This window comes from Ursus arctos, unplaced genomic scaffold (genome assembly GCF_023065955.2).
Source record: "Ursus arctos isolate Adak ecotype North America unplaced genomic scaffold, UrsArc2.0 scaffold_22, whole genome shotgun sequence".
NCBI lineage: Eukaryota > Metazoa > Chordata > Mammalia > Carnivora > Ursidae > Ursus > Ursus arctos.
Window position 1 is genome coordinate 60,203,990 of NW_026622897.1, and position 13,888 is coordinate 60,217,877.

Genomic DNA, 13,888 nt, shown 5'->3' on the forward strand with positions numbered 1-13,888 from the left:
TATATCAGATTTTCCCTATTTGAAATCTATTTCTCTGTTGAAAGAGATTATTATTCCCCGTTGCCTGTGGTTACATTAATTAAGTTTATCGGATGATCCCTAATGTGTTACTTCAAAGTGCAGAATTAAGTAAAAAAATGTTGATCCCAGATGATCTCCCTAGAGGTTCAATGGCCAGCTTTTGTGTGGCTCATTGCGGGCTGTGATGTGCTGGAGAGACCACAGACAGGAATCAGAGTTCCTTGTTTCATGACCTGGGAGTCCCGGATGATGTCCTAAGTGGGCAAAGTTTTCTCCTAAAGCTGCAGAAACAGGAAAATTATTTAGTATGCTTCACCCAAAGCAAGGGCTAGGGTTGAAACATCCCACTTCTTGCCGGTGTCTGCTCCACAAGTTTCCATTGTTATCCCACGTAAGTAAATAGTTGCCTTTGGCTTTATAAGAGAAGATGGATGAGGCCTCTTGCCGAGTCTCCTGTTTAACACAACACATCTTTTTGACTGATTTTATGCCTCTGCTTCTTTTAATACATGGGCTGGATTCCATGTTCTGGGGCTTTCTTCAACCCTTGCCCCTGGCGGCCCTTGAGGAAGAGTCACAGAGAAAAAACTTGGAAGAAACATTTCTAATTCCTTGGCTGAGAAACAGCCACGGTTAAGAGTATGCCTTTTGCTGTTCTTTGAGTTCCTGAAAGCACCGTCACGGTTGAGGTCCTGAAAGCACTAGGGCACAGTGGTTTTTAGGTAACCCGTGCCCCTCTGGATCTTTGGTTTGGGTTGGAAGTAGCCTGCTCGTGAGGCAGGAGGGGGGCTCTGAGAGTGCCGGGTGAGGGGCTGAGGCTGAAGCGCTCAGCCAAAGTGCATCCTCTCTCTCAGGGCCCTTCAGCTCAGGGCAGAATCTCTCCTCACTTCCCTCCTTCCTCTCCTTGGCCGCATTGATTCCTACATTAGATGCATTTATCTCCATCCCTCGGAGGCTGTTTGATTGTCCGAACTGAGAGTGGCTCTCATTTCGAGCCCTAAAAGCTGAGCAGCTGGAGTAGCTGCGTTGCACAGCACGGTGCATGGTGCGCTTGCTTGTTGTCTCGTGTGACCAGAATAAGCATACACGGTGGCCCTGGGGCGTGGGTCCCTGACACGGTCCTCTCCGGAAGTGGATGACTTCCTCTTCTGCAGAGGAACTCACCCGAACGCCATGTCCCGGTGCTCTCTGTCCGTGGTCCATCCATGGCTACTCAGCGGTGGTTAAGTTTTCTCAAGCTCAACTGCAGAACTTTGGTTTTAAAAGAAGAAAAGGGACATAATTCCCCATGGGCAGCAGAAGGACGCTGCATCTGGGATGTTTGTTCACTTTTTCAGAGGCGGACTACACCCGAGTCACAGACCAGTGGGCCCTCCAGAAGGGCTCTTCTCTTCCAGGCAGTTGGGCTGCTCTGAGGTGGGAGAACAGCACCTGGTCTTCCCTGACTTGGTGTTAAGAGAGGATCTGATGAAAGAGCAATTTTGAAAAGTGAAGCTGAGTCACGAGTGGAACTGGAATGCCTCACCCAGCTTCTCCTCTGTACCAGCTATGGAAAGTAAAGTGCTGATCTTTAAGCTGAGTGTGGGCACCTTTTTCCATAGAGAACAATGAGAATCTGTTAAATATCTTTATGTTGTTTCATATATTGGTAACGTGGGGCATACACTTGGAAATCCCAGAGCATGGCGTTCACCACAGAGGGAAGAGCAAGGACAGCGGTCCTGAGATAGGGGCGTTCTTGATGTGATTCAAGGAACAGTGAGTTTAAGGGTGGCTGGAGAGTGAAAGTTTGAGAATGACTAGAAATGTGGTTGAGGGCTGGAGGGGAGAGATCACATAGGGCCTTGTCAACCAGTAGAAGGACTTTGGATTTTACTCCCAACGAGCAGGAAGGGGTTGAGAAGGGGCAGCACTCCACCTGCTTGCTCAGAAACTGCTGTGGAAGATCAAGGACCAAGACAGAGAAACTCGTCAGGAGGCTGTGGTAGTGATCCAGGCAGGTGGAGAGCGGCTTGGCCGGTGGGGGTGCGGTGGGGGTGGTGAGAAGTAACTGGGCTGTGGACACATTTGAAGGTAACAGTGCTGGGATTTGTTGATGGAATGGATGTGCGGGGTGAGAGAAGTAGAGAGAAGACGACTCCAAGGGTTTTTGACCCAAGTAATTCCATTTACTGCGGAGGGGAAGACCTCAGGAGGGGCAGAGTTGGAGTGAGGAAGGAAATGAGGTTTCTGTTTTAATTAAAAAAAATATTTTTGTGCATAGTAAGTGTGTGATGTCTCTTAGTTGGTCCAGCAGTCACCTGAAACGTGAATGTGTCCTTTCACATCACCAACTGGTCCGTGCTCACATTTTGTGAGTGGAGACTTCACACTCTCTCCTCAAGAGGGCCAGATGGTTGTAGGACAGCATTTGTTGTTAAAAGACTTTTCCTGGTGTGGAATGAGGAGCTCTGTGTAACTGCCACTCATGGACCTTGGTTGCACATTTTTGCAGTTAAAAACAATGGTTTTTTCCTTTGGCTGTAAGGAGGTAGAGATTTTAACTTTTCTTAACTTGCTGTTTCCACATCTGGAAAAGAAGGGAGGGTTGGATCATGTGATCTCTAGGTTTTCACCAAGTTTTGTTATTGTCCTTGTTAAGTGTTTCCTTCTGCTGGCTGCCAGCCGCGTGTGTGCCAAGCGTTGTATGTAGGTCAGTTCATTTAATCCTCATGATGTCTTCCAAGCCCTTGCTCTCCAAGCGTTCGTCTCCACCAGCATCAGCTGCATCGGGGAGCTTATTAGAAATGCAGACTCTCAGGCCCCACCCAGACCTACTGCATGTGAACCTGTGTTTTCACAGGATCCACAGGGATTTGCAGGCATGTTCAAGTTTGGGAAGTGTGGCTGAGAGAGATTTGTCTGTGTGAGCAAAAACGGAAGCTCAGAGCTAAACTAGCAGCAAGGCCACGGGTTCCATTGAGAAAGGGTTGAATCTAAGTCAAAGTAGCTTCTTAGGTAAACACATCCCACGTACTGAGAATCTGAGAGTTATTGTCAATGGAAATTTCCTCAGTACTTTTCATAAGAGCCCCCATTAGACCTACTTTGTCTGTTCTGTAAAGGATTTAATCTCTAACCGTGGGTTAAATGCTGTGCAGGTGTGAGGACCCAGCTTGGTTTGTAGGTTATGCATTCTTTTTGTTCAGGATACTGGGTTTACACTGACCTTGCAGCTTTGTATTTCTAAGAGATTTGTCTTTATTTGCTGGTGCAGGTGTGAAGCAGAGCCTTATGGCTCATCATTAATGACTCCTCTTTTCAAGTGGACATTAACCCTCTTAGGAAAAGCTTTTTCTAAACAAGTGGTTTTCAACCTTGGCTGCACGTTAAAAACATTTAGGGAGCTCTGACGAACAAAAATGAAACCAACAAGAAGCTAGCAATGACTGAGTTTTATTCTCAACAAATTAAATCTGAATCTCTGGGGTGGGGCCTGGTATCAGTATGTTGTTTAAGTGCCTCTGTGGATTCTGAAGTGTAGCCAAGTGGAGGACAACCGTCCAGACCATCAAGCAGAAGATGAAACCAGCTAGTCTTCTCAGAGAAGCTCAGCTCATATCTCTTTCCCGAAAAATTAGGAAAGATGGTATGGAAAGTCAGGGGCCTTGTAACAGCTACCACACACATCGACGGATTCTTAACTTTCTTTTGATAATATTACCCCAAATTTTTATTTAGAGGATTCTGTAAAAATGTAATAAGAATCCATTATGTTCACCCGACCGGGGGCCGGGGTGGGGTGGGGGGGGAAGAAGAGCAAATTGAGAAAATTGTGTCCAAATAGTATTTCATTAAAAGGCCAGAATGTGGAACCTTCACTAATGGTCACCTTGCATTGAATTAGAATGAAATCATTTATTAGAAGATGTACATGTAAGATAATAATTAAATGTAGTTTCTAAGGAAAAATCTTCAAAATAATCCTCAAGACTAAATATTAGTCTTATTAAAACTTTCAAAGATAGTCAAAAGAGAGTTAACCTTAAAACACTAGCTTTTTATGAATAGACATTGGGATGATTATGCACAATGGGATTAATTTTTAAAAATTAATGTTAATTGCAATCAGGAAATAGCCTTCCAAGGAACGAGTGGCATATTGGATGCACAATATGTGAAGATAATTTGCATTTACTTCAGTGACATTTTAGGGCTTCTTCATAAATATTTTATTTAAACAAGTGTGTTTTCATCTCTGTGGGATTCTCCTGCATGGACCAGTGAGTGGTTTAGTCATGAGGTAATTATCAAGAGGGAAAAACAAAAGCCCTGTGGCCAGCTGCCTCTTCCAGGCTAAACAGTCAGAAGCACAAACTTTTTGATGTGGGCTAACCTCTCAAGGAAGTATTAAGCTGACACCTGACGGAAATCTCCTAAAATGCCGTTATGGATAGAGCATAGGCACTGCCTGCACCGTGAAATCATCCTGGCATTTCTGCTTCTGTGTGTACGCTGCTCTCCTATGTGATTGGCCTGCAGAAATTCAGAACCCCTTCTTGACTGAGTAACTTGAAGGAACTAACGAGTTCACCTGCGGAGGTGTAGAGAAGGGGGAGGAGCTTAGCGAGAGGCCTGCGTGGGAGAACAATCTCACTTTTACAAGGATGAGTATGGAGTATGCCTTTCTACTTTCTAAATGAAATCACAGTTTAAGCCATAATGTGCATCATGACTTTTTCTTCTAAGAGTTTTATTGGGTTAGTTCTAGGAACGGCTTTAAACCAAAGCAAACCCTTAATGACTGGGTCCCGCAGCTCTCCTTGAAATACTCGTGTGTCCTTGTGCGGGTATTTTATCGCACAAAGACTTTTATATCAACATTGATGGGACTGCACCTGAAGGGGAAAAACACTCACCCGGGAAATCAAGATGACAAAGTGGAATAAAGCAGGAGCTTTAGAGTCAGAATCTGACCCTGCTCTTACTAGCTTTATGACTTTGAGCACGAGCTCGAACCCCTCAGTTTATTCGCCTGTAAAATGGGAGTGCGAGGCTGTTGTAGCACAGCGCCCGGACCACGTGCTCCAGAGATTTTTGTGGCAGTGGTGTCACCTGTCCCCAGTTCCTCTTAGCCCTGATCCCGTCCTCTGTGGGCATGCATATGTTTTACCCATTTATAATCACTCAGAGACAAAAGTTTCCATTGGGCTCTTTTCGCATGCTTAGCACTTTATCACTGCTCGTTCGCTGTATGTCCCTAGGCGATCTCCATGTCTTAGGTTCCTTATCAGTAAAACGGATTGCCAGTATTCAGATAAAATATAGGATGCCCCCCCTTCGATTTGAATTTCAGATGAGCAATATCGCATGGGATGGATGTATACTAAATACCTATTATTTATCTGAAATTCAAATTGAACTGTGCACTTTATATTTTTATGTGCTAAATCTAGAAACCCTGTCATAGAATCTATCTCACAGTGCTTGTGAGATAATTACCATAGGGGTGCCCGCGTGGCCCAGTCGCTTAAGCATCTGACTCTTGATCTCAGCCCAGTTCTTGATCTCAGGGTCATGAGTTCAAGCCCCGCACTGGGATCCATGCTGGGTGTGTATCGTACTTTAAAAAAAAGAAGAAAACATAAATTAATACTTAACCATAGTACCTGGCTCATAGTAAGTGCTCAATAAATACTAACCATTATTACTATTGTTGTATTTTTTCCATGATGAACAGTCATTGTGCAATTTTTAGGATGACTATATATCTATATTCCGAAGAGTAGGTAAATCTTTTTCACTTAACCATGCTTTTTGGGCATTTCTAGCTTCTAGTTTTTCATTACCTAAAAATACTGTGATGTATCTATAGTATCCTACTCCCTTTTGAGAAAATTTCTTCCCTTCCCTTCCCCTTCCCCTTTCCCTTTTCTTTTTCCTCCCATCCTTCCTTCCCTTCCTCTAATCCCTCTTCCTTCCTTCCTTCCTTCCTTCCTTCCTTCCTTCCTTCCTTCCTTCTTTCTCTAGTCAATGAATAGGAAACTGTGTTGAGGCCCCAGGGCCTTGGGGCTTTGGCAGGAGGCTGCCCTGCCAGCAAAAGAAGAGCCAGTGAAGGGGTCTTTGACCTTCTTCTTGGGGTGCAGGTAGTAGGTGTGCCCGCACTTCTTGTGGCAGGTGACAGTGCAGGGGTGTCTTAGGTGGCAGGTGATCTTAGGTGATCTTAAGGCAGATCGTCCTGTGGCAGTTGTATTTCTGGGCCAGCTGGTGGAGGGAAGGCTCCATGACGCCATCCTCCAGGCCAAGCACCAAGTGCAGGGTGGACTCTTTCTGGATATTGTAGTCTGAGAGTTCAGCCATCCTCCAGCTGTCTGCCCGTACGAATCAGATGATGCTGGTCAGGTGGGATGCCCTCCTGGTCTTGGATTTTGGCTTTGACATCCTCAGTGGTGTCACTGGGCTCAGTCTCCAGGATGATGGTCTTGCCCTCAGGGTCTTCACAAAGATCTTCATCTCTGCATCTGCCACAAGACCACGGCCACCAACCGGCTCGCCCACCTCCTTGAAGAGGAAGAGGTGGAAAATTTCTTAATGATAAATTATCAACAACGGGTTCAAATTGCTTTCCTGTAGATTGTCAACCTTAAAAAATAGAAGCTTCCAGTTATTTTACCAGCAAAAGATGGGTTTATTCAGGAATAAAAGAGAATTGCCATCTGGGACAAACAAGCTGTAGTAGGACGTCTGGAAAACAAAGGTACACTTTTAAGGAGGGTAGGTGTCAGTTGGGAAGGCTGTTATAAACTAAAAGTCCATTGGAGTAAACTGGTTTCCAAGTGTGGTGGCTTCTCACTGGCTGAGCCATTGAGTGGGTGGGGGGATAGGAAAGCGTGTCTTCCCTGGCTGGGATAGTCAAGTAGCATCCATGTGCAAGGTCAAGTCCATCTCTTCCTATTGGGTCTGCAGTCAGTTAAGAGTGGTAGGGTGGTGGTGGGTGGGGAGCCCCCCTTCCCAAGCCTCCTGACTCCATTTTAGTAAGGTTTCCCATTATTAATTTTCACAAGATTATGCCAACTATCCCTGCTACGAATCAACTGTAAATCCATTAGCATTAGGTGGTAATAATGTGAGCAAAAACTTGATAATTTAACAGGTTTTAAGTGACTGCCTGGTTGTTTTTTCAATTTGTATTTTTTTATTGGTGGTGGTGGGATTGAATAATTTTAATACTTTAAACCTACTTATATTATGTGAATTTTCTGTGTTTACTCTCTATCATGTGGCAGTTTATTTTTTGGGAATCTTGATGTTTTTATTACTAATTTGCATTAGCTAGAATATAATCATTCTGTCAGATTAGCTCACAGAAGGAGTAGTTCACTGTGCAGTGAATGAGCTCTCATTGTCTGACAACATTCAATCATTATACTAGACTGCCTTTTAAAATTTTAAGGATGTGTCAACAAATAGGATTCATTGTAATACTCTTTTTTGGGGGGGAGGAGTCAAGCTTTAATTGAACAATGTTGAGAATTTAGGGTTTTTCACATTCTGCCCATAATGGCAAAGAAAAAATTGACACATTGTAACATTCTTTCCAATGCAAAGTACTGCCTTTATTTATGTGAAATGTGAAAAAAAACTTTTGTAATATAACTTGGACCTCTTTTTCTCTATGTTCTCTTTCCCTCTTTCCAACACCTCTTTCCCTCCCAGCACTTATGAAGCCTTACTCTAGCCACACTGACCAGATCACTCTTATATTATATCTAATTATAATTAAGTTAAATTAAGAAGACATTGGAGTGCCTCATAATTGCGAGGTACTAGGTTAGGCATCAGTAATTCAAAGATCCATTAAACATGGTTACTGCCCCTATGGAATTGCGATAAAACAGTAATTGCAATTAATAAAATGAAGACAGGAAGGGAGATATATATGGGACACAGTGCAGGAAAAGAGGAGAGATGTAATTAGCTGGCTTGAGTGGATCTGCGGAGGATTCCTAGAGAAGCTGACTCTTGGGCTGAGCACTTTCCCTGGGATGTGTGGGTTGGAAGGACATTCTGGGAATTTATAAAGGTCTTGCGACAGAAGAGGGTGAATCTTTGGTAGCAACAGTGAGTGAAGTATGTGTTGGGACCGTTGAGGGATGAGTCTGCTCTAGCGAACACTGGTCAGATCGTGGAAGTGTCGTACGCCATTGTCAAAGTCCGTGGAAGACCTGGGCTAGAGCACTCCGACGTAGAAATCTTGAGGGAAGTACAGTTTACTGTGATGAGTCCAGCGGGCCCATTCTCAGCAAAGTACCGCAGGAGATTTCAGGATGAGGGAAGTTCTATGAGAGCACATCTCAAGTCTTTCTGGTCCCTCATGGGAAATAAGCTCAAATTGGTGGCGATGCCACTCTTCCTGTGCAGGGTAGGATCCTGACAGATTAGAGTCACTGAATGGCAGATCACCTATTTCAAATACCCAGTCACGTCACCCTGGAACTCGGGTATAATTACCTCACGTAACTGCCTTTAGCAAGTTTAGTTCTCTGGTTCAAACATCTGGGCTCCAGATATAATTTCAGACTATGCCAACAGTGACATCTTGCTTCCTTGCCTGTTTATTTAATAATGAAAAAGCAACATGTTCAGCTGCATTGCAAAGACTCAGTTTGTGGATATGCACAGTCTGTTTTCTCTGATGTTACAGGGCCCAGGAGGGGTAAGCATGGCAGGCCTGCCTCGTGCCTACCAAGCCAGGCTGTGGAGATGGTTCTTTATTCTGCATACAGGGGCTGCCAAGTAGTGGGGACAATCTGTTAAAATGCTTGGATTGCATGTCCTTAGGTGGGTTATACACTCTCCACCTTTCTTATCCTCCCTTCCCCTGCCACACGTGAATAAGAACTCTCCTCATCACATTGATAGGATATGCCTGGCTACTGAAGACATTTCAGTTTGCATAAGCTATAACACTGCAGACCCATTGAAGGGTTTTAAGTTGAAAATTAAGGTGAACAGATTTATCTTCTAATTATCTCACTCTGGAGACAGGATGAAGGTTGATTGGAGCGATCATGATCGGAGACGCCATTACTTACTCACCAAATGATTATTGAGCATCTCCTATGTGCAAGGCTCTGTTCTATAGAGGGTATGTATCTGGATACCTAGATTATATATATAGTAGGAACCAAACAAAATGAAAAGCTTGCCCTTGTGGAACTTACGTGTTGCTGAAAGGAAGATGATAATACATAAATAAACTAATTACATAGTATGTTAGATGGTAATAAGTGCTAAGGAGAAAAATAAAACATGGAAAGAGAAGAGGTGTGGGGACCAAAATGGCATCACTGAAAATTGATGAGTAAAGGTCAGGAGATGATGGGAACAAGGCATGTACATGCCAGGGGAAGAGAATTCCAGGCAGGGGAGCAGCAGGTTTAAGGGTCCTGAGACAGGCACCTGCCAGGTATTAGCCGGGGACGAGGAAGAGAGACATAGTAGGCAAGATTGGAAAGGCAATGGAAGGGTGATCATAGGGCCCTATAAGCCACTGTAATGAATATGATTTTTACGCAGAGTAAGATGGGAAGTCATTGCAAAGTTTTAAGCAGCACAATGATAATATTTGCCTTAAGAATAGAAAGGATCATTCTGACCAGACTGTAGAAGAGTAATGGCGGGGTCAGCGAGAGCAGTTATGTGACTGTTGTAATCATTTATATGAGAGATAATGATGGCTTAGACCAGAGTGAGGGCAGTGAAGAAAGAAGTGGTCAGACTCCAGGTAGCTTGAAGGTAGAGCTGACAGGATTTACCAGTGGGTGGATGTAGGGTATGAAAGAGAAAGGAATTAGATTGACCCCCAAAACTGGCCTGAGCAAGGGATTAGAGGTATAGGAGAAGTAAGGCTGAGTGCAATGACTAAGGGCTCAGTTGTGGATGTATGAAGTTGGAAATGCACATTAGTGAGTCAGTTGGGGCTACAGATTAGGAAATTGGATATATGACCCGGAGCGAGGAAAGATGGCGAGACTGCAGGTGTAATGGGAGCATTGTAGGCATAGAGATGATATTTAAAATGAGTCTGGCCGAAGTGATCTAGGAAGACAGGAGAGAAGAAGACCAGCACTGAATTTTAGAGCTCTCCAACACTAAGAGAATGGAGAGAAGTTGAGGAATCAGCAAAAGAAAACTAATAAAGATGGGCCAGAAAATCCAAGAGTGTTGATCTGAAAGCCAAAATGAAAAGCCAAGAAAAAGGTGTATCAGAGAGGAGGGCATAAAAGTTGTGTCAATACTACCCTTAGGTCAAGTAGAATAAGCAGTGAGCGCTGACCACTGCCATTAGTATGTAGGGGTCATTGGAAGTGATGTTGACAAGCAGTTTTGATGAAGAGGTGGGGACAGTAGCCTGATTGGAGTGGTTGTAAGAGGAATTGACTGGCGAAAGTGGGTCAGCGAGTATAGACTATTTCAAGTTTTTCTGCAGATAGCCAAGAAATGAGTAAGTAGTTGGTGAGGGAAGTGAGATCAAGGGTTTTTTTTGTTTTTGTTTTAAATTGCAAGAGAGCAGCATCGCTAATGTGATGGGAAAGATCTAGTGAAGAACACAAATACATGATATAGGACAAAGGGGGACAATCATTGGAGTAGTATTCTTGAATGGGTATTGGGATATCCTTCCCAGGCGCTCAAGAAGGAGGTGTAGCCTGTAGATATAGGCTTAGGAGCTATCAGCATAGAGATGATATTTAAAGCTAAGAAACTAGATGCACTTACCAAGGAATGAATGACGATTAAAAGAGGAAGAAGTCAAACAACTCGTTAGAGGTTAGGAAGATGAGAAGGAACCAACAAAAGAGACTGAAAAGGATCAGCAAGTTCAGTGGGAGAAAAATCAGGAGTATGGTGGCCTGGAAGTGCAGAAACAATTCTTGGAAGGAGGGAGCGATCCTCCTTGTGAAATGTAGTTGAAAGGTCAAGTAAGATGAGAACCCAGGACTGGTCATTGCATTCGGCACCATGAAGCTTCACTGGTGACCTTGAACTGAGGGATTCTGAAGAAGTTGTGGACAAGTGGAGTCAGTGATAGTCTGACTATAGTCTCTTCAGGGAAAAATGAGGAAAGTTGAAGAGAACATATACTACATTTTTGAGTTTTATTGTGAAAGAAAAGGGAGGAGAAAATAAGTCAAAGGATGGTTTTTAAAGAGAGGAGAAAATAGTTACATATTCGTAATTGCATAATTCATAATTGGATGCTAGAGAGAAGTTAAAAATCATGCAGAGGATGTCTCCTCAGGCAAGGGAAACAAAAGCAAAAATAAACTAATGGGACTCTAGCAAAATAAAAAGCTTTTGCACAGTGAAGGAAACTCCCATCAACAAAACAAAAAGGCAACTTACTAAATAGGAGAAGAAATTTGCAGTTGATATATTTGATATTGGTATCGATTGATATTTTGATATATCCAAAGTAGATGAAGAACTTATGCAACTCAACACCAAAAAACAAAACAACCCCCCCCCAAAACAAAAACAAAACTGAAAAAAATCTGTGATCTGATTAAAATGGGCAGAGGACCTGAACAGACATTTTTCCAAAAAAAACACAGATGGCCAGCAGACACATGAAAAAGTATTTAACATTACTAATCATCAGGGCAATGCAAATCAAAACCACGATGAGATACCACCTTATACCCGTCAGAATGGCCAAAATCGGCAAGGTAAGAAGCAAGTGTTGGTGAGGATGTAGAGAAAAAGGAACCCTCGTATGCTGTTGGTAGGAATGCAAGCTGGTGCAGCCGCTCTGGAAAACAGTATGGAGGTTCCTCAAAAAAATTTAAGACAGAATTACATATGATCCAGTAAATTCCAATACTGGGTATTTACCCAAAGAAAAAAACCCCACTTAGTTCAAAAAGATGTATGCATGCCTATATTTATTGCGGCATTATTTACAACAGCCAAGATAGGGAAGCAACCCACGTGTCCATCCATAGATGAATGGATAAAGAAGACATGATACACACACACACACACACACACACACACACACACACACACTGAAATATTACTCAACCGTGAGAAAGAATGAGGTCTGACATTTACAACATTGTGGATGGATCTAGAGGGTATGATCCTAAGTGAAATAAGTCCGGGAAAGACAAATGCCATGTGATTTCACTCATGTGTGGAATTTCAGAAACAAAACAAATGAACAAACAAAAAAGAAAAAGAAAGTCTTAACTATAGAGAGCAAACTGATGGTTATCAGAGTGGAGATGGGTGGGTAAAGTAGGTGACGAGGATCAAGAGGACCCTTAACTGTGATGAGCACTGAAGAACGTGTAGAATTGTTGAATCATATTGTACACCTAAAACTAATAAAACAGTGTATGTTAATTATACTTCAATTTAAGCAAAGAGAAAAAAATGATGTAGGGAATTGAATTGCCTGAGTGATGTACTTGAGTAGGTGGGTTTTTCAACAGTTCATTCGTTGTCAAGGAGTCAGGGCAGCGTATATGAGCCTGTGTGGGCAGGTATGGTTTGGAGATCGTATAGAAGTTTGCCTTAAGATTGCTGTTCCATTATTAGTGAAAAAGGAAGCAACAAGGTTAACAGCTGAGAGTGACGAGAGGGTAGAAGGTGAAAACAGGAGAGGTGTAAATGACAGGCCAGAAGACGGGAGAGTGAGTGGATGGGAGAAGGGCAGTGTAATTGCCGGGCAACGTTAAGGGCCCACTTGAAGTTAATGATCATGAATCATGATACCCACCACCACGGGCGTGAATGTTTTTCCCATCACATACGCCTGTGTTTGTGCAGGCATGAAGAGACAGGAGTTGTGTTTAAGAAGGGACGTGCTGATGTATGACAATGAGAGAAGCAAAAGAGTTGAGGGTGTATAGAATGGAGGGACTGGGATGATCGACTCTGAAATCTCATCTGAATAAAGAGGGGAAAATGTGGAGGTAATGAAGAGTTGGTAGGATTAGAGGGTTGTGGGTCCTCTGGTGTGGGATGATATTGGGAACACAGTGAAGAGGAGAGGCTGCAGTTGTTGGTATAACCAGGTCTGGGTTGTGATTGCGGAGTGAGGCCCTCAGGTAGGGTGAAGGACAAGTTACTGAAGGAGACAGGGAGGAGAGCAGAAAGACTGGTTTTGGAAGTACTGAATTAACCACAAGTTAAGACAAAGTAGTGTTGGAGCGAGTGACAACAAGCCAGGGATACGGGAGTGCGGAGGTGGCCTGAGGAATGTAGGTATCTGTGACAAGGATGGGCAGTTGCGGTGTAGGGGTGCAGTTGGGCAGTATGAGATTCAGAACTTGAGGATTTTAGAGAAAACTCCAGAAGTGGTAGACTATTAGTATTGATCTAGGCGGAAGTGTTGAAGGAATGTTCTAAGGTAATGGAGTTGGAGAAGAGGGGATTGATATAGAACATATTTAAGGGGTAAAAATAATCAGTATACTGATACAAAGTAGAAGGATCCCAATTCTGCGATTTTTGGCATAAGTGCCTGGGAGGATGGTCGTGTGATTTATTAGGTTTATGACAAGATGTTGAATATGGTTTTTTAAAAATGTATTTTTAAAGATTTTATTCATTTGGAGGGGGGAGAATACAGAGAGAGAGTGAGAGGAAGAAGCAGACTCCCCGCCAAGCAGAGAGACGGATGCAGAGCTTGATCCCAGGACCCTGAGATCATGACCTGAGCCAAAGGCAGATGCTTAACTGACTGAGCCACCCAGGTTCCTCTTGAGCATGTTTTATGGGAAAAAAAATAAGATTAATTTTAAATGCATTCAGTTTGAAGATGTATAAGAGATCTAATACAGACATCCAGGATAGTCGACTGGCGGACCATAGGGAA

At 43.3% G+C, this 13,888-nt stretch overlaps 1 protein-coding gene and 1 pseudogene across 3 annotated transcripts in view; one reads left to right on the forward strand and one right to left on the reverse strand.

Moving 5' to 3' along the window:
- SYT9 (synaptotagmin 9) overlaps window positions 1-13,888 on the forward strand; it is a 185,406-nt gene that overhangs the window by 1,609 nt on the left and 169,909 nt on the right. The gene's annotated exons all lie outside the window — the stretch shown is intronic.
- Window positions 6,027-6,519, reverse strand: LOC113245782 (ubiquitin-60S ribosomal protein L40-like; annotated as a pseudogene).